This window comes from Carassius carassius, chromosome 31 (genome assembly GCF_963082965.1).
Source record: "Carassius carassius chromosome 31, fCarCar2.1, whole genome shotgun sequence".
Taxonomy (NCBI): Eukaryota; Metazoa; Chordata; class Actinopteri; order Cypriniformes; family Cyprinidae; genus Carassius; species Carassius carassius.
The window spans coordinates 22950891-22971925 of record NC_081785.1 but is presented as its reverse complement, the minus strand read 5'-3'; the positions used below and the strand labels follow the sequence as shown (position 1 = coordinate 22971925).

The following is a 21035-nucleotide window of genomic DNA, read 5'->3' as shown; positions in this document are numbered from 1 at the left end:
TAGTTATGTTCAACACTGACAAAATAATTTGTCATCGAGTCATTTATTCAGTTGACTTTTATTGAAGTCGTTTGTGTAGGAAAGATTTAATCAATGTTTGGAGTGTTTTTCTATATTTACAATGTGTTTTTTTTTATAATTTCTTATGTTTAGTGTTATTGGTGATTGCAGATTGCTGTTATTCAAGAAGTTTTAATTTCCTCCCCCATTGTGGCTGAACTGCACATTCTCTTCATTTTATTTTAAACATAAAACATCTGGAGGAGAATGGCACCAATGCTGGAATTGATACAACTGTAAGGAACATATGTAATGAAACTGTGTATAATGCATTTTGTCATGTTGCTGTTTAGTTGAAAATAATTAAAGGGTTAGTTCACTCAAAAAACAAAAATTATGTAATTAATTACTCAGCCTTATGTCGTTCCAAACACGCGTAAGGGAAACAGGTCAATTTAGCTCAAAGGGAATCATTTAAGATTTTAAAGGGAATTGAACAGAATCACTGTTTCACGGCTGATCACTGAGACGCCCTGCGATTCACTGAATGAGCTGTTTAACATCAAATCTGCGCTGGATATTAATATCCAAAGTATAGTGAAAACACTATCAATTAGCACAGTAACAAGATCGGCAGTTTAAGACATTAACTTGTAAGCACAAAACACAAGATACTTCTCTTTTCAATATGAATAAGGCTTTATTAGATAAATCTAAGACATATAAACTAATCTAAGACATAAATGCACACACTCACACATTCACACAAGTTGCAGGAAGAATGAAAGTTAGGGAAAGATGAGTTTAAGAGAATGGAAATGTGGAATCCCAAGTTTACAGCAATACGTGAAATTGCATAGACATGAACAACCATCAATCACTTAATTAACCCTCGCATTGAGTTAAAACCTTGATGAGGTTAAAATTATATTAGATACACCAGTATAGATCAGTCTGGAGGTACATTGCCTGTGTAAAGGTGTCCCTTTGTTGTCGTTGAAAGGGGGTTTCCCGATGTTGCTGATTGGCTGGAAGTTCAGTAGTCGCTGAAGGGACGTCTTAGGAAGCCCATGGTTGGGCGTTGGCTGAAGAGTTGTGTGGCTGGTTGAAGTTGAACGGGCACTCGAGGTCAAACACGGCTTTACAAAACTTAACTCAGAACACGAAGCTCTCAAACGGAAAAGAAAAGAAGTAAAGTTTGACGAGACAAGGTGGTGTTTCTTCTCATCATGGCTAAGTAGCAGCAGGCGTGCAGGCCGAAGCACGCTGGAACCGCGCTCAAAGAACGCTTAAAGTGATGACTAAAAGCATGGTTAAAAGCTAAAGCTAGGAAGCAAAGCTACAAGCTAAAACCTAAAAGCAGGTATGACAAATAACAAAAGCCAGGCTAAAAACTAAAAGCTAAAGCAGATATGACTGATAGCAAAAGCTAAACGCAAGCTTAAAGCTAAAAGCAGACATGACTAATAGCAAAAGCTTAACAAAAGCTAAAAGCTAAAAGCAAACTAAAAGCATACATGACTAATAGCAGAAGCAAAGCTAGAAGCTAAAAGCATACTAAAAGCAGGCATGATTAATAGCAGAAGCAAAACTAAAAACTAGAAGCTAAAGCAGAATTTTATGGTGTCCTAAGTATTTAAACTGGCCTGTTGGCCACACCTCAAATGTTGTCTTGACCAATCAGATATTGTCTTGGCTCGAGGGTATCATAAATCATATGTTATTTTATCAAGCATGTGGTCCGAATTTTCCGAAATTATAAGGGTATAATTTTGGACATGATTCCTAGAACAAGAATATGATACATTTGACAAATAACTGATGGTCAGGACTGTTTCAAGCTAACAGATTCGAAAACATACATACTAGACATGAATATGTATCCTTAAGCTATCCAATAGTTATTAAAAGACATACACAATAAGTGATTATAACATGATAGTCAAATGTGTGGGTTACATATAAATGAATATGGAGTGAAGCGATGGACTGATATTCATTTATAAGTCTTTTTGAGTTCATTTTGGTCCATATATATGTAGAAAAGACAGTTTCTGTGCCATTCTCTTGACCAAGATTTCTGTGGAGACCAGACGTTAAAAGGCCCCCCTTAGGAATTTCAGTCTGGTTCCGCTAGGTGGGGGAAGTGTTTAAGGATATGGTGTATAACTATCATGGGTTTACATGTGATGTCCGGCGTTGCATCTCAATTACTTGCCCCAAATTTGACAATCTCTTCTCCGAATTGAGATTGTCAATAATTGTTCTAGTGGTGTTAATGTTGAAAGCTGTTTTGTGAAAGAGTTGGTTGGGTGGTTATCTTGCTTGGGTAGCACAGAATGGTTTCTGACTTCCTGTTGTCTTTCTGAGGAATTCGGCTCATGTTTCAACCACAGTCCTGATCGACTCTTTAATTTGTCTGATTTGGGTCAGATCCGCTACACACGTAAGACCTGCGTTCAACTTCAGAACACAGATTAATATATTTTTTGATGGAATCTGAGAGCTTTCTGACCCTCCATAGACAGCAAGGGCCCTACCAAAATCAAAGCACAGAAACGTAGTATAAGGATATTGTTAAAATGGTCCATGTGACATCAGTGGTTCAACTGTAATTTCACGAAGCTATAATACTACTCTCTGTGTGCAAAGTAAACAAAAATAACTTTATTCAATGATTTCTTCTCTCCTGGGAGAGTCTGCCACCATTAATTAGAGTACCACGATGCATGCATGTGCATTAATTTGCCTGTAAACAATGTTTAGCGCATGCTGTGTCTACGTAAACAGCACCGAATGCATTCGCCGTGGGTCAGAGATCTCTCGGATTTCAATAGAAATATCTTAATTTGTGTTTTGAAGATGAACAAAGGTCTTACGGGTTTGGAACGGCATGAGGGTGAGTAATTAATGACGATTTTCATTTCACAACTATCTGTTTAAGTATATCATAAAACACTGTTGACAAGGTCACGTGACCGATGCAATTGGAGACCACTGGAAATGCAAGTTTAGCATTTTATAAACAATGTGTGAACTGGAACTTGATAATTCAATCTTAACATGTTCTGCACATTACTCTGTACTTCACTTTCATTCAAATAGTTTCCTCAAACTGGCACATGGCAAGAAATACTAAAAGTACACAAACACATGGACCCCTGCGCTTAATTTAGATTGTTTAGTTTTTAGTTTAACATTGAAATGTCAGGCATGTGTGCATGAATATTTGTTCTTTATTTTCAAAAGAAGGTGTTTTTTTTTTTGCAGGACCATTTTAGTTGTATATGAAGATTATTTTGCATTAATTTGAAGTTAGTAATCTAACTTAAAGGGTTAGTTCACCTATAATATTATATGAAAAATCTCATTCCAATCCTGTTCGACTTTTGTTAATTTTTGGAACACTAATGAAGATCCTTTTTAATGAAATCTGACAGCTATACCAAGGTGTTTTTCTTTTTTTTGGTTTTTTTTTTTTTTTTTTTTTTTTTACAGTGCATGCTGACACAGCTGAAAGTGCCAACAGTGGGCATGAGCATCAAAACTGCATCAGACCATGGAGCAATGGAACAAGGTGGCCTGGTCTGATGAATCACGTTTTCTTTTACATCACGTGGATGGTGGGGTGCATGTGCATTGTTTAACTGGGGAATATATGGCACCAGGATGCACTATGGGAAGAAAGCAAGCCAGCAGAGGCAGTGTGATGCTTTGGCCAATGTTCTGCTGGGAAATTTTGGTTCCTTCCATCCATGTGGATGTTACATTGATACATTCAACCTACCTAAGCATTGTTGGAGACCATGTACACTCTTTCGTGGAAATGGTACCCTTTCCCTGGTGCCTGTGGCCTCTTTCAGCAGGACAGAATGGTTTGAGGAGCACAACAACGTGTTTGAGGTGTTAACTTGGCCTCCAAATTCCCCAGATCTCAATCCAATCAAACAAATGTGAGATGCACTGAACAAACCAGTGAATATGGTGTAACACTATGTCAGCACAAGTAGCTCCTAGTTCAAATGCATTGGTTAGTGAATAAGACACATTAATTCTTGTCAGATTGTATTATGTTATTTTTTGCATGTTTTGTTTGGTTGCTCAGTTAATGATTAATCCAAACTTTTGTCTAACAGGGAGGAAATCTGATGTCTCATATCAAGTTGTAAGCTGATCAGGTTCATGTCTGAAGTGGGCATATGTTCCTGCGTGTATCTGGTTCATAGTTCTGTCTAAAGCTAGATCACTCACTTGAGCTTTCAGCCCGGAGCACAATTTCCTATCAAAGAAAGAAACAAAGTCCCACCTAATCTCAATATTGATCAAGGCTTGGCTGTTTATCTGTCAAGATCCTGAAACGAAAACATCAGTCAAAAGCATTAGTCAGGTAGTATTTGCCCAAAGGAGAAACATTGTGTGGTATGTGATAGAATTAGATTTGATTTATAATCCTTTGTCAAATGATGGTTTATCCACACTGTCAAATTTAATCTTTTTTAACCCACACTAAAGTCGAGAGAAATGGAGAGAAAGTGAAGAAAGCTTAGAGCCATTTTTTTTTTGTCTTTATCTCAATTATATAACAATTCATATTCTGTCTCACCAGGTGATGGTGTCTTTTACATTTAAAAAAAGACACCACTGTTTACCCAGCATACCAAGCAGCATGCAAACTACAGCCGCATAAGGACATTTAAAATAAATGTATATTAAACTCATTTATAATGTGACAAAAACTTTCTATTTTAAATAAAGGCTGCTCTAAGAACTTTGTTTATCGAATAATTTAAAAATGGATTTATTTTACAATTCATCACAATTTGCAGTGATTTGATAAAATGTTTCTTGAGCACAAAATCACCATGTCTATATATATATATATATATATATGTGTGTGTGTGTGTGTGTGTGTGTTTTCATTGTCTACTACACAGAACCAAAAGGGGTTAGAAAATGATAAGATTAATTCATTTTCCACAATTCTCACTGACAGGCAGACACCAATATGCAAAAAAAAAAAAGCCATAGTGCAATACACAAATACACAAATGAGTAATTACCTCAGCTATGGGGCCTTCATACACTGAAGCACTGAGTTACTAATTTCTAATTTCATGTGGTACCCAAACAATGAGAAAGGTTAAGGAAATAGAATAAGCTTTATTGGTGGCCTTGTTTATTAAAAACCCCAAAGAGAGGACTTGTTGTAGCCATTTCATTCATGTCTAAGCCAAACTCATTATTTAGGCCAGCAACTGTATTTCAAGAAACAAGAGACCCATATATGCTCAACCAGTTGGAAAGAAAGGCGAGTTAAATAAATTAGGAATAAATAAATAAATAAAAATAACAAAGGCTCATTCAGCATTCTCCATTGGCGAGTAAGTTCACTACATCGGACTGAACCATTTTAAGTTTGCGGTCCAAGCCAGCACAGGTCTACAAGTTACTCACTCAAAATTCACTTCCAGAACTTCACAGGAATTCCGGTTTACCTAATTAATGCAGCCTAAAAATCCTTTAACGGATTTGGATAATAAAAGCATATTAGTATGTTATGTGTATGCCAGGTTAAAGAGATGGGTCTTTAATCTAGATTTAAACTGCAAGAGTGTGTCTGCCTCACGAACAATGTTAGGTAGGTTATTCCAGAGTTTAGGCGCCAAATAGGAAAAGGATCTGCCGCCCGCAGTTGATTTTGATATTCTAGGTATAAAATCCTCTAAAATCCTCTGGAATAACCTACCTAACATTGTTCGGGAGGCAGACACACTCTTGCAGTTTAAATCTAGATTAAAGACCCATCTGGCATACACATAACATACTAATATGCTTTTATTATCCAAATCCGTTAAATGATTTTTAGGCTGCATTAAATAGGTAAACCGGAATCGGAAACACTTCCCATAACACCCTATGTACTTGCTACATCATTAGAAGAATGGCATCTACGCTAATATTTGTCTGTTTCTCTCTTGTTCCGAGGTCACCGTGGCCACCAGATCCAGCCTATGTCCAGATCAGAGGGTCACTGCAGTCACCCGGATCCAGTACGTATCCAGACCAGATGCTGGATCAGCACCTAGAAAGGATCTCTACTGCCCTGAAAGACAGCGGAGACCAGGACAACTAGAGCCCCAGATACAGATCCCCTGTAAAGACCTTGTCTCAGAGGAGCACCAGGACAAGACCACAGGAAACAGATTATTCTTCTGCACAATCTGACTTTGCTGCAGCCTGGAATTGAACTACTGGTTTCGTCTGGTCAGAGGAGAACTGGCCCCCCAACTGAGCCTGGTTTCTCCCAAGGTTTTTTTCTCCATTTTGTCACCGATGGAGTTTCGGTTCCTTGCCGCTGTCGCCTCTGGCTTGCTTAGTTGGGGACACTTCATCTACAGCGATATCGTTGACTTGATTGCAAATAAATGCACAGACACTATTTAACTGAACAGAGATGACATAACTGAATTCAATGATGAACTGCCTTTAACTATCATCTTGCATTATTGACACTGTTTTCCTAATGAATGTTGTTCAGTTGCTTTGACGCAATGTATTTTGTTTAAAGCGCTATATAAATAAAGGTGACTTTGACTTTATGACCAGCACCTGTATATGTAAAAATGTGAGATGAGTTTATTCACTTCATTTGCTTTAGACATGTAAAATATTCAAGTTTCACATCATTATTGGTGCTTTAATAATATAGTTTCTTGACGTCATTGTGTGACAATGTAAACACATTGGTGAATCAGTTATTTGAACCGGTTCATTGAAACTTTATTTATTTTTAGTGAAACAATCCTTCAAATAGTTCATCAAGTGTCAAGTCCCTGCATCAAAGCAGGATGCAGAAAATACCCTCTCTGGAATTAGCTGTAATTTGCGAGGCATCCAGAGCACTTCACTTTCCCTTATTCTACGCTATAGCTTTTCACCAAATGTGTTTGATTCATCTTGCTACTGCAACAGTAGAAACTCTGCAACTATTTTCTGCTGCTTGTTCTCACCATTCACTATTTCAGTGGGCAAAATTCAGTAGGAAAGATGTCTTACATGTTTGAAAAATGAAATTAGAGTTTGAGGAGATCACAGACAAGAGAAAGTGAGAAAATAAAAGTCAAGCTCTGTGTAAGATAGACTGAAAAAAGGACTAGGTTTTTAAAGTGCTTATGTTCCACAGAGCTCTCAATACGTAATGCACCACACAGGCTATTGTAATTCGTCTGAGGTTAGAATGGAAGAGCTTTCAAACATTGCACATTCTCTCTCCCATCACACTCATGCATAAATAAAAGACATTGTTTTATGTTTACACAGAGTTAGTATAAGATAAGTCTCAAGAAGGAATCTTCAGCAAACTTATAGCTAGCTTTGAGGTTTGTTCAGTGGTCTCTTGACAAGATGAGAGTAGAAAAATGGAAGGAAAATAGAAAGAAATGAAAGGGGGAAAAATCATGAAGAAGTATTTTCTTCAGGTGTGTAATTTATTGAATATACCTAGATGTGTGATCTTTGCTTAGACATGCTTTAAAATTAATATCAAAGCCATGGACCTATGGGAGATGACAGGTGAGGCTCTATTGTGTGAGAAGAGGCCTTTTCTGTTTATTAAAATTCCTCACTACAAAGGTGCAATTATCAGGCTTTTATTCTAAGTAAAAAGCATGTTGAAATTGAAAATTCAAACATTTTCAAGTGATGGATAAATGTTGAAAAGATTAAATGCATCTGAATTGTGCAAAAAGCTCACTGCTGAGACAATATCAGAGTAATCTGATGCTATGTTTACAAAACAGTCCTGTGTTTTCAACAAGCAGGCACCAAATATGAATGAATATGGATAATTTTTCAATGGAACCAAGCTTTTTAAAATATTTAATTTTAAGCATTACCGTTACATTTACAGCCACTGATCTCCATTCATTCATTTGTCAACAGAAGTCAACGGAAGTCAACAGAGACCAGCAACTGCTTGGTTACCCACATTCTTAAAATATCAAATTTGTTCCACAGAAGAATGAAACTCACACAGGTTTGGCAAAACCACATTTTCATTATCCTTTTTAAGTGTTTTACTAGTAATCTGCATTGTGCTACAGATCCTGTCAATACAGCTTAGCCCTTATTGATCATCCTGTTAACCTCGACTCCTATAAGGGGTATATATGTGTAACAAGGTGACTGCAATTCACTTTCAATACAAAGCATTAACCCCATGTGTGTGTGAGAGAGAGAGAGAGAGAGAGAGAGAGAGAGAGAGAGTTAGTGTAATTGTGAGTTTTGTGTTTCTGCCCCTGCCATTCCCACACAAGGTTGTAGCGCTTTAATTCATAAATGTGATCTAACAATGGTAAAGCATATTTTGACCATATATGCTGTTTATATTGCTTGTCATCAAGATAAATTAAACATCTGGTGAGTATTTTAATACATCATTTTTGAATGTATTGAATTAAAAATCCAAAACTGCAGCGGGTACACCAGACCCACGAACACTGGCTGAGTTACAAAAATATGAACACCACACAAGGGTTAACTAGTTATTGGTTATTTTGTTTTGTTTTTTTCTTTCATTTATTTAGTTATAAAGCACCTTACAGGCTACACTGTAGCTCCAAAGGGCTGTATGTTACAATAGAGAGCAAAACAAACAGCTAAATATAAAACATCCATATACTCATATACTAAAATGCCAGAGAGTACAACAATTATTTTAAATGGTCCTTAAAAACATTAAGGGTCAAGGAAGATCTAACATCCAGTGGGAGATTGTTCCACAGTCTTGGGCCAGTTATAGAAAAAGCACGATCACCCTTCAGTTTGAGACGTGCTTGGGGAATTGTTAGAAGAAACTTGTTCGAGGATCTTAATATTAGGCCAGGACTGTAGGGCTTTATAAGCTCAGCAAAGTATTATGACGCCATTCCGTGGAGTGCTTTAAAAATATGTGTCTTATACAGTATCCTTAATTGTACCAGTAGCCATCCCAAAGAAGCTAACAAGGGAGTAACATGATCCATTTTCCCAGCATTCATTTCAATCCTTGCTGCAGCACTTTGTACATATAGCATGGACAACTTTTTCTAGGTCACAAATTGGTTTCAATTTGGCTATTTTCTTTTAACGGAAGAAGCATTTATGAACCACCATCTGTATCTGTTGATCAAATATAAGATATGAATCAAAGATGAGTCCAAATACTTTACTTGATCCTGCAGGTACCCCCATCATGGGCCTAAATTATCGTTTACCATCTGGCTACAAGCTGTGTGGTCAAAGACAATAATTTCTGTTTTATTTTCATTCAGTTGTACAAAGTTTTCAGCCATCCACATCTTTACTTCCTCCTGGCAATTGAGAAGTACGACATTGGGATCCTTACTACTGGTCTCAGTGGCAATATATAAATTAAGAGTTTGGTTCCTAAACATGATAAACACCTTTTTTATTTTTTTATTGAGTTTCCTCCAAAATTGGTATTGTATCTGGTTGGTATTGAAAAGTACATTTTTAGAGTTATTACATCATGTTTTCTAATTTTTTTGCAGAATGCGATATATCCTCTCAACCAATCACAGCGTACCATTCCAAGCACTCTAGACAGTAATGGGGCACTTTGAATACACCCGGTGTTCTAGTTTTCCTCATCTACTTTGTACTTTGTGATCAACAAACAAGGGCTGCATGATAAATCGCATGTGATCGTTATGCGCATCTCGTCAGTAAAGCTGGTTCTGTGATTAATATAAAATCTCCATCACATGCTTTCTGATGGAAATGATTCAAATGCATTAAGTACACAGAGCCATAGAACACTGACAAGCTACACAATATCACATTCATTAGATGAATTGCATTCGATTATGAGTGCAATATTGTGTAGCTTGTCAGTGTTAGTTATTTTCATTAATGTAATTTATGTTTTTTGTTAATACAGCACATAGCACTTGTCAACTAAATGAATGTTACATGGCAAAGATGAATGCACTTTTGGAAGTTGAATGTAAGGGAAATGTAATTTTGGAATTTCTGTGGTCTAAAGTGATATTGTTGTTCATGTTCTTGTTCATGATTAAATTATATTTTATTGCTGTAATTAATTTATAGCATTAACAAGATTAATGTATTTTTAGTCCAGTACCTGTATATAAGATTAGTATTGACCAAGTTCAGAGGCTGTCATATGTGGATCAACTTACTATGTTGTTTATTTTCATCAGTTTCAATATGAAAAATAACTTGCAAATTGACTTAATGGATTTATTGCATTTTGAAAAAAAAATTAAATAAAGATAAATAAACAAAGATTTATAATAAATCTTTGAAAATCAAAACCTGGATTTGAATTTTTAATGTTATTAAAACCTAAAGATGCTATGTGAAAGTTTGAAACAGAAAACTGTGGTTTTCATCTTGCCCCTTTCTTGGTAAAGAAAACAGATTTTTATTCAAATTAATCAGTCTGGACCCATATGATTATATATATAATCAGGTTTTATACTCGGACACAGCAGTCTATTGATAACATCAAAACACTTACATGATGGGTTATTAGCAATCATATGGGACAAATAATTGCTTTGTAGTATTTTACAGCTTTTTGGTATTTTGTCAGACTACCCCTTAACATTTGCAAGGTAACTTGCAACATGTTTTCCTCCATTGTCTTTCTGCTTTTCTACATTCCTGTCTAAGTCTTTTAATTTATCCAAGGTTGTGTTTGGGCTCTTCTATCTTTCATTTTGTTTCCTTCATATTCATTCAAACATAATTAAACAATGTTTTTTGGTTATTGAAACAAAATTATAATTTATAAGATATTCACAATGAAAATACAGCGTACATTATGTGGAAAACGTGGAATAAGGACTAAACTGTGAATGTGGGCACTGGATTAGGTGATTTGTAACTTATTCCCTGTTTTAAGAAATTAGAAGTTACAACTGACTAATGTTACAACAATCTCCAGTTTCCCCTACATGCATACATACATACACACATGCCAATCACCAAACTTTTGAACGACAATGATTTTCAAAGAGGTTCTCACAAGAAAGTCTATCACACCTGGAGAAAGATATCCATTAACATTCCCACACATCTCAACAATAGTTGCAGCAGACAGAGAAAATATAAAATCTCTTCAGGCACAGGAACTCTCCAAAAAAAAGTCAGGTACTGGTGAAACATCTAAAAAAGTGACGAAATTGACGTGACATACAGCCAAGTATGGTGACCCATACTCTGAATTTGTGCTCTGCTTTTAACATCCAAAGTGCACACACACAGCAGTGAACACACACACACACACACCGTGAACACACACCCGGAGCAGTGGGCAGCCATTTATGCTTCGGCGCCCGGGGAGCAGTTGGGGATTCGGTGCCTTGCTCAAGATCTACCAACGGTTAGCAACCCACCATACATTGATACACACAGCAAGTAATAGGGAAGGAAAATGACTGTATATTTTATTTAGCTGATCATTTCAGATTTGAAATACCTCACACCTGTCCACCGTATCCTTCTACATAGTCAACCAGCATGTTTTATTTAGTCAATAGCTCAACAGGAAGCCAAAAACACTATATATATATATATATATATATATTTTTTTTTTTTTTTTTCTCAATACAGTTCATTCTGTTTCATTCGTTAATTTCAGCTTTCAGAACAGCACTTGTTTCAATTATCACTATCAATGGTTTCAAAATAGCATATACACTGTCCTTATTTTATGGGAAATCAAGGTATGAATGGTTGTGTGATTTCTTCTGTTACCCTTTAATCCAAATAAATTCTGCTTTTTGTTTTGTATCATATATCATACTGAGCAGAGTATTGTATTGTAATGTACTGCCACATAATTTGCATGGATTTTGTATTATGTTAGATTTTCAACACCCCATTTGTCTTTGTGCTGCTTTTGTCTCTGCAAAATTCTAATCCGGGCCACAGTAATGCACAATAACACAACCGATGTTTGTGCTCCATTAACTGTTATTAACACCTGTTTAAATGCTTAACATGAATAAAGCGGGCATTTGTTTGTGTGTGATGTGCATGTGGTTGAGCATAGCATTGCCACAATTTATTTTAAATGAAACTGTTGTGGTGCTTTGAAAGGTTTGTCAGTACCCTAAATGAATCAGCTTGCGCCGCAGTGTTTAGCAAAACACACACACCACAAACCAATCACGGTTTTCTCTCCGGGGTTCGGTCAAACTCCCCTTTCACTGGTTGATCTAAATGACAAGATGAAATGCATCAATTTCCTGCAGGAATTGAAAAAGCAGCATTAAATCTTTTCATGCATTCTCCAATCCCGCCTCCTTCTAAAAGGTTCTAAACGCTCTGTGTTTGGGAAATATTAAGGAAAGGTTTATATGTAATACAAAAGTTTAAGGCTTTGTGGAAATTAGATTATTTGTTAATTATCTATCTATCTATCTATCTATCTATCTATCTATCTATCTATCATTAGTTTTTGTTTATTATTTTTAGTTTTATGACTTTTTATTATTATTACAGTATTTTATTATTACTATTATTTTTATTATTATTATTATTATTATTATTATTATTATTATTATTATTATTATTATTATTAATAACAATTATAATCCTGATTGGGCCACATTCAAATCTCAGGACATTACACACAACAAAGTGTACTATTATGTTTATTTTTGGAAGGCATTATTATTATTATTATTTATTATTATTATTATTATTATTATTATTATTATTATTATTATTATTATTATTATTATTATTATTATTTAACTGCATTTGGTTACTGTGTTAAGTTTAAAAATACTTTAAAACATGTCAAGAACCCTACATTATGTTCCATTCTGTTGACGCTGATGCGACTAGCTGTTTTTGAATTCAAGATGTTTGCCATTGGCTTTTCACTCATTGAGTGCTGACTGTTCTTGTTAAATATGATTTGACAAGGTACATTTGCTATATGGGGTGATACTTTATGCTTAAATTACTACTATGATTGGAACAGTCCTTGTTACATAATTGACTGTAGATGCAGGTCAGGGGGCACATTTTTATGGTCTTTTTACATAATTCACTGCACAAAATGTATTTTCAATGGATTGAATTTTACACTTGTTTTCTATGTATAAATTCAAAAAATCTGAATAACAAAAACTAAGGCCTAATTTTCCTGTTGAATGTGTAGCCTATTTGGTTTTAATTGGCAATTTATTATAAACAGGATCAGCCAAATATGTGTCCCCAGGATTTGGACAAAGGATGGATCCTATGCCAATTCATTTTTCTATACAACAATTTACTAATTATTGTAACTCACTCCCCACCAATAATAATATAATAAGAATATCTGCAAGCCTTATTTTTATCCAAGTCCCATTTGCCCCTGAAATTGCACCACTTTTGGCACTACTGGTTTTTGACCATCTAAGATCAGCATTTTTGTGTTGTTCATGTACAGTATCTTGTGTGCTCAGTGTCATAAATATATTTTCTTAATATATAATTAGAAAAGGAAATATAATTGTGGTGTATAAAACACCTACCAGTAAAGTATTCTACATGCGGGCACAGTCAGAATATTTTAATGTTTACCTTAATTCACTGTATAAATTAGATGCTTTAGTGTGAAAAATAGGATAGAAACGACAGTGAAGAGCATTATGAGTATATTATTAGATAATTCACATCCCATAGCATTTTGCAGTTAAGAATTCTGTAAACAACAAAGGTTTTGTGGTCCTGACAGTAGTGTATCCAATTTGGTCTGAATACTGTTGAAACTGGTCTGCAGCATGCTATCAAAATGGCTGCGAGAGTCAAACTCACAGTGTGCTATCCAGTGGCTCATGTAGTGCTGTACAGTGGAACACAGATAATTGGTCCATGTTACATGGTTCACTTGTGTAGTAGAGTTTGACAGTTTGGCTTCCCTTATTTAGGTGCAGAATGAGAAATGCTGACACAATAATTTAAGCAGAAAATTAAAATATATGTTTTTAAACTAGTCTCCTGAAAAATAAATGAGCAAATGAATACATAAATAAAATTAAGTAGTTTGTTTTTCATCCTTGATAACAGAAACATAAAAAGTATATAATAATATATAAAATGTTGTATTTATCAAATATACAGTAAAAAGGTAAGTGTGCAATAGTTTTTTTTTTACAATTAATTTATTATAATATTTAATATAATATATTTATTTAACTGCAAATTATTCCTGTGATGCACCGAGAAGCATTTTTAATCGAGTTCTCATATGTTTGGACTGTGCATCCATTTTGCATAAAAAATTCCTAACGTCCACTGAGTAATTATTAAAACCAGATATCAACTCAGAGTTCTTTAATGCCTAAAACAATCTCCAGCTTCTAGCAGTTTAAAGAGATATGAGGCAGTTATATTGTATTAATACCATAATTCTGTCTGAGAACAAAATTAGAAATACGAGAAGAAAGGACTAAAATTATGGCATGTTTAAAGTTTTTATTGCCCTACCCTCACATTGCCTGCTGCACTTGCTACAATCAAATAGTTCTGAATAGGCCTAACGACACTTCCCAAAGCAATTCTCTTAAGCAATTCTCCAGCAAAAAGTTGTATTATTCCAAATCTCTATTCAATGTGTACACAATCCCACTTCTTGTTTTTTTTTTTTTTTTACTGATTGGAAATTGTAAATAAGTAAACAACATTTTAAAATGAACTCAGGTTCTTTTTTTACTGTATTTTCCCCCTTTTTACATTTATTTCAGTCTCAAAGGAAGCAATCACTGCTAAGTGACTCAGGGAGTGTGTGGCAAGGACAGAATTGGAACAAGCACCGCAAATAACAAACTACAAACACCTGCACCGGCACAATGCACCTCTCTCGCTTCTCCCGAGCGCCTGAAATGTTTCAACATGCACCTGATGGCACATGCTGTGAAGTGACCATTCTCCAAATCCAACATCTTGCACGTCCCTCTGTTGACGCACCTTTTAGCGGCTGCTATACATCAGCATAGGTGCTGCGATAGCCGTAGCAGCGTGGATGCTGAGGGGAGGTGGATTTGCATATGAAATGGCAGGATGCAGATGATCACTTCTGGGAGCCCAGACCGTGCTGCCAAAGGGGAGCAAAATAAGGGTTGTTGGGGGGAGGGCCGCTGAGCCGCATGCCAGGCGAGTTGGGTATTTACACTTCAAACAGCATCTTCTCACAGAAGAGAGTGTGCAAGGAAGAAAAAAAAGGAAAAGAGACATGGCTTTACCTTAAAGCCTTTCTTTTGGATCATATTCAGCCAGTTGGTTCTAAAAAAACAGCCACCATGTGCAAAACTTTCCCTTTGTTTTATTTGGCAGTCACAACGACTCTATTTTTCTCCAGTCTGCTGTCTCAGAGCTTGCAGGATGTTGTCACCACTTGTTAGACTAAATACCTCTATTACGGTTGTCACTGGAGCTCTTTGAAAGGTGGGGGAGATATGTAATAGTGGAACATTGTCTTGACATTGTCTTTGATGGCTGTGTTTGCAAAACCGATGAAGATCTTCTAGAATCAATATTGATTTGAGACTTTTTCCTGTTTTAATCATTACAAAATAAACTCTACTACAAACACTAGCCATGCTTGCCAACAGTGTACTACCAGTTCTACGCATGCATGGATTTTGCTGTGCATGGAACTGGCACACCTCTCTTAGATAGTATGTGGCTCCTGTTTAGTTTACTAAGCTGTCCTGATGAATGTGAAGCTCCTGGCTTTCTTCCCAGACTGTGAAAGTCAGGGTCATTTCCAGCCCATCGGTGCTACGCATGGGCGGCTCTGCATCAGCAGTGAGGGGTTAGCTCCGACAGATGCTAAATGGAGAGCTGAGGAACAGAGTCACAAGGCCAGGAACAAACAAAACCCCATGAAATACACAAGAGCCAGGCGAAGTTGTTAGCTCTTTACCAAATATGTTATTGATCTGCACATGTCCTTGACTATGTAGCCTCAGATACTGTGTGTGCCCAATCAAGCATACTTTTATACTACATAGTAGAACGTAAAAAAAAAAAAAAAAAAATCACATAATTCATAAACCATTAGGCAAAAAGTACCCGGATGAACGATTACTTCTGTTGAGATGCCATGAGGCCATGGGAAAGGTGCTGTGAATTTTTAGTGAACTACTGATGCTGGTAAGTCACATGACAATGACAACATACTAAATATAGTATTTTTTTGTATCTGTAAGTACACTTTTTCAAAAAAAAGTACCTACTCAGAGAGTATGTGATTTTGGACATAGTCATTGTGATTATCAGGTATGTGCAATACTTTAGGCGCTGATATGTATCCTATGTAACCTTTATGGTTAAATAAGAAAGGTGTACCTTTTGAAAGGGTATCATCTGGTAGTGATGTCTGGTTTGCAAATGAGTTGTTCTTATCAAACGGTTATTTTTAGTGAACCAGATTAACAAGTTCACCAAACCACAATGAATTATCTGAAAGAGTCTGCTCCCCAGACAGAACAGATCTACTCTACTTTCTGACATACCTGACAGTCACTCTGACTAAAAATGATCCAATATCCAGGAGTAGATTATCCTATGATTCTGGTATTTATTTATTTTTATTTTATTTATTATTATTGTTATTATTATTATTATTATTATTTTTTTTTTTTTTTTAAAGTTGATGAAGAGTTAAGATTTTATTAATCTTATATGCTTTATATATCAATGTTTCACATCATTCTTGATGCTTTGATAATGGTATTGCATATAAATGACATTATTACATAAACAAACTGTGGGTTGTTTGAAGCAGACCATTGAAATTATAGAATCAGGTCAAACTTCCCATCACTACAAAAACGGTAATGTAAAAAAATCATATGTTGCTTTTACCATAAATAATACCATATTTTTCATGAAAACTAATTTATTTTGTTGAATGTAATATAGATTATACATACTTTTTACTTCAAAAAGTGGAAATTTTGGAAGTTTTACAGGGTTGTGTCACACTTTTTGTATCACCTATTTTTCCCATTTCAAACACATAGCAGCGCCTCGTTAACTTGTCAGTAAAATAGTACCACAAATTGTCCTTAAATTGGTCAAATGGGTTAAACTTGACATAATAGTTGCAAGGTAAACAGCTCACCATACTATGTAATAATCAAAATGAACTAGAATCATGGTCATCTAATTGATTCATAAAGCTGTAATATTTACCCTGCATAAGGCCGAGGACCCCTATAGCACTGCAGCTCTGTCTTATTGTTTATACGTATGTATTAGTTACATGCACAAAATGTAGATTTTGTTGATATATGAATGAAATAATATTTTAAGTCACCAATCCCTATCCTACCTTTAAACCTAACCATAACCATTTCTAAAAAATAAAAAATAAAAATAAAAAGTACATTATAAAGAAACGCAGCCCAGGTTATTGTCCTAATCCACTCCCTGAAGGCGCTTATTTTGCATTCAAACAGCTCACAAGAAAAACAGCATGTCGCAATCTGAGATGGAGAAGGCTATAGTTAATGAGCATTCATCATAAAGCAGATTTATTTATTATTATTTTTTATTTGTAACGAGTGTGTTAGCATGGGCTTTGATGCTTATAGTCGTTGCTGAGGATGGAGATGAAGATCGCCGAATAAAGGCTTGAGTTTAGAACTGCCACAATTTCATTATTCATAAGGATTAATTTGTAAGTCTGTGAAGTTGTTTATACATAATTTACATTTTAGGTGTTGCCAACACATCAGAATTCTACATTTAGATGCTGTAAATGTGTCTGTATTGTAAGTTGCAGTGTCTGTGAAAACGTAAATAAATGTACGTTTTGTAGTACCATATTTTACATATAAAATCACATTGCAGCCGGCAGTGCATATAAACAGAAACAAAGAGGTAAAAAATAAATAAATAACAAAAAAAAATATTGAATAAATATATGGCCGTGTATGATTTATGTATATGAAATGAAGGGGAGCAGCTGTAAATGTTTCATTGCCATGTCAGCAAGTTCCATAGTGAATGACTAGCATTTATTGATTTTCATGTTTGCCACTTAAGTATTTATGTCTCTTGTACTCTCCAGTTAATGGAAACCGCCTGACACCTCTAGTCCTTGGAGACAACCACAGAGAGAGGAGGGGATGACAACAAAGTGTTCGGAGGGGGTCTACATGCCTGGGAGAATTTTACCCCCCTGTGTGGAGGTTGTAGAAGAGATGGAGGCTATTGGCTGTGGTGTGTAGAAACACAATAGAGGAATGAGTCACCATTAGGGTCTCTGGCCTCCTTTGCGATGACTGCTAGTCACGTAATGAGAAGTGACTTGAGAGGTAATGCAATGTGTCAGCAATGAAGGGTTCAGCTCCCAGTGGCACTGGGGCTGTTGGTGGGATTTGACTGCCTGGCTAACCTACCTAGTACTAGCAAAATCTTCCTCGAAACTCAGCTCAACAAATTTTTTTAAGATTGGAGGTAAAATTGCATGGCTTTTTAAGTAAAAGCCTGAAGGAAAATGTATGGTGATCCAGTGATTTCTCCTCAGAAGAGCTCATTGTAGCAGTCTAGTACATTGTAAACACAACTTTGTTTCTTGGTGAACTGATAAAAACTTGTTCAGCCTGACTTCCAGATATTGCATAGCAGTTATGTATTATTATTGAAGCTTGTGATTTCGGCCAGAATTTCCGGGTTTATGGTTTCTATATTATGCAATTGTTGGCATACTGTAAGAGTAAGGGAATCCACAAATGGCTGTAACACTTTTTGCTTTATCATTTGTAATTCCGCGGCTAAATTGGACAATTTAATATAATTTTACAACATTTATCCACTATATTCTTATGACAATTTGCAACTATATTATGTTTTGCTGAATTGGTGGCTAATTCACACAATCTCATTTGTATGTGTTTTGTATGTGAGCATAAGTTCCACTGAAAGTTAGGTTTAGGGATGGAACTTTGTACAAATAATATTGTATGAATTCATAAGAAAACACCACCCATAAAATAGTTATGTATTGTCATGAACTATTTCTCAAAACTGTGTACAGTGAGTTATAATAGTAGGTGAGGTGGGTTGTAATGCCAAATACACTGACAACTTATTTTAGCAAATTTACTTGATCAAAATGATTAAAGCTTACATCAACCCTGACATCTAACTACACACCATTTCATTCCAACATTAATAAAAAATGGAAATTTGTAAATTAAATAAACAAACAGGGACACTTTATTCTAAAGCAGCAAACAAGTTGGATTTTTTTTTTTAAATTCAGATGATATCAGTAGTGAAATTAATAATGCATTGACCTAACTACAAATAAAAATGAACTAACTATTCACAACCATTTTCTAAAAATGTAGAAACTTTGTCACACATGAAGTTTGCAAAGTATAGTATAGATTGGACTATATGTTAGCTTGCTTATATTGCTCAAGAGCATGATTGATTTAAGTCCATATGACATACTAATAAGAAATCATGCTTTTTATCACAGGTTGAGTGCTATAGTTCCAACCATGCAACTTTATGATGCCATTTATGAATGTTCACTGGATCTATGGCTATTGGAAAATTGTTGAACTACTCTATGAATGTGTATTAAATGTGTATTATGTGTCTCAAAGAAGAATGGTTAAACTAATGAGTGTTCCTTCTCTGTTACAACTCTTTCATATAATTATAAAATGTATGTGGATAGCCTGATCTTTGAAGAATTTGAGCAGCAAGTTTTGAGTTCATACTAAATCTCTGACTTTAGATTGCAGATTCTGGTACCTTGGGGTATTTGAGTTGTTTGAGACATGAGATCAATTGAGCCAGTATCTAATGAGGACAAAGGAGGAGGACATTTGAGAAAAAATAAATAAAAATAAAATCTATATTTGGTGTTGAACTGATCTCTTTGTCATCTAAGAGAAGCAAATTATAAATTAAGAGATACCATTTGTAATTTTTGTTTTGTGTGGAGGAATTCTTAAATCGTTGTAGGCTGTTCTCCATTTTTTTAATGTAGAAACACAGCAACACTGTAACGCTGTAAGAACTTTTGTAGTCACGGGAAGGAGGAGGCGGGAACCGGCAAACATTTAAATGAAACCAAAATAAACACAAAACAGCACGACTGCCCCTCGTGGACAACTGCCACGCACAAACAAAACCAAAACACAAAATAAAATCCAGGCCTGGTCCTCTCTCGGGGGTACTCATGAGACTGCATTTCATATTGTTAATATGGATCACATAATCTGAGAATTTGGTTTGGTTCATTTGAAAGTAGACATTTCCCTCTCTATAGATATATTTTTAATGTCTGTAAAGCAAAGATAGCATACACAGAGTGTTGGGTTCAATTTGTCAGATCAAGACAGCAGAAAGCACATCTTGTTTGCTTTCATTATTTTACAAAAGTGCGGTTTTGTGAGTGCACACAAATAAATGTAGAGTCTTAACAGATTTATGAAAATGAAAATGACTTACTTTGATGATGTTTTTATTCCCTTTCTGGACATGTACAGTATAAAATACATACATTTTCAAAGGAGGGACAGAAAGCTCTCGGACTAAATCAAAAATATCTTAAACTGTGTTCCGAAGATGAACGGAGGTCTCATAGGTTTGGAACGACATAAGGGGGGGGGGGCATAATGATGAATAAAAAAATAATAAAAATAAAATAACAGCACAGTCACATTACAAAAATGTATTCTGCATTATTTTATCGTTGTGTTAAATTATTTTAATAATGAATAATACCATATAATTTATGCTGTGTGCAAAGTGACCTAGACATTTTGGGCTCTAGGAATTTATTGAATACACTGGGTAAGAGCTGACCTCAAGCAAAGGCAAAATTGCATAAAGATCTGTGGGTTGGTTGACTGATCAAAAATAATGACCTTAAGAGGAACGCAATAATGAGTAGGAGCACTTTTCCCTATCGAAAAATGCCACGCATGGCTGAATGCATTCACATGCCGCCAAGTGTTGTAAGACACAGAGTTCCT

The 21035-nt window shown here is 35.4% G+C and overlaps 1 protein-coding gene across 1 annotated transcript in view; it reads right to left on the bottom strand.

Moving 5' to 3' along the window:
• LOC132111794 (ALK tyrosine kinase receptor-like) overlaps nucleotides 1–21035 on the bottom strand; it is a 512104-nt gene that overhangs the window by 140746 nt on the left and 350323 nt on the right. The window lies entirely within an intron of this gene.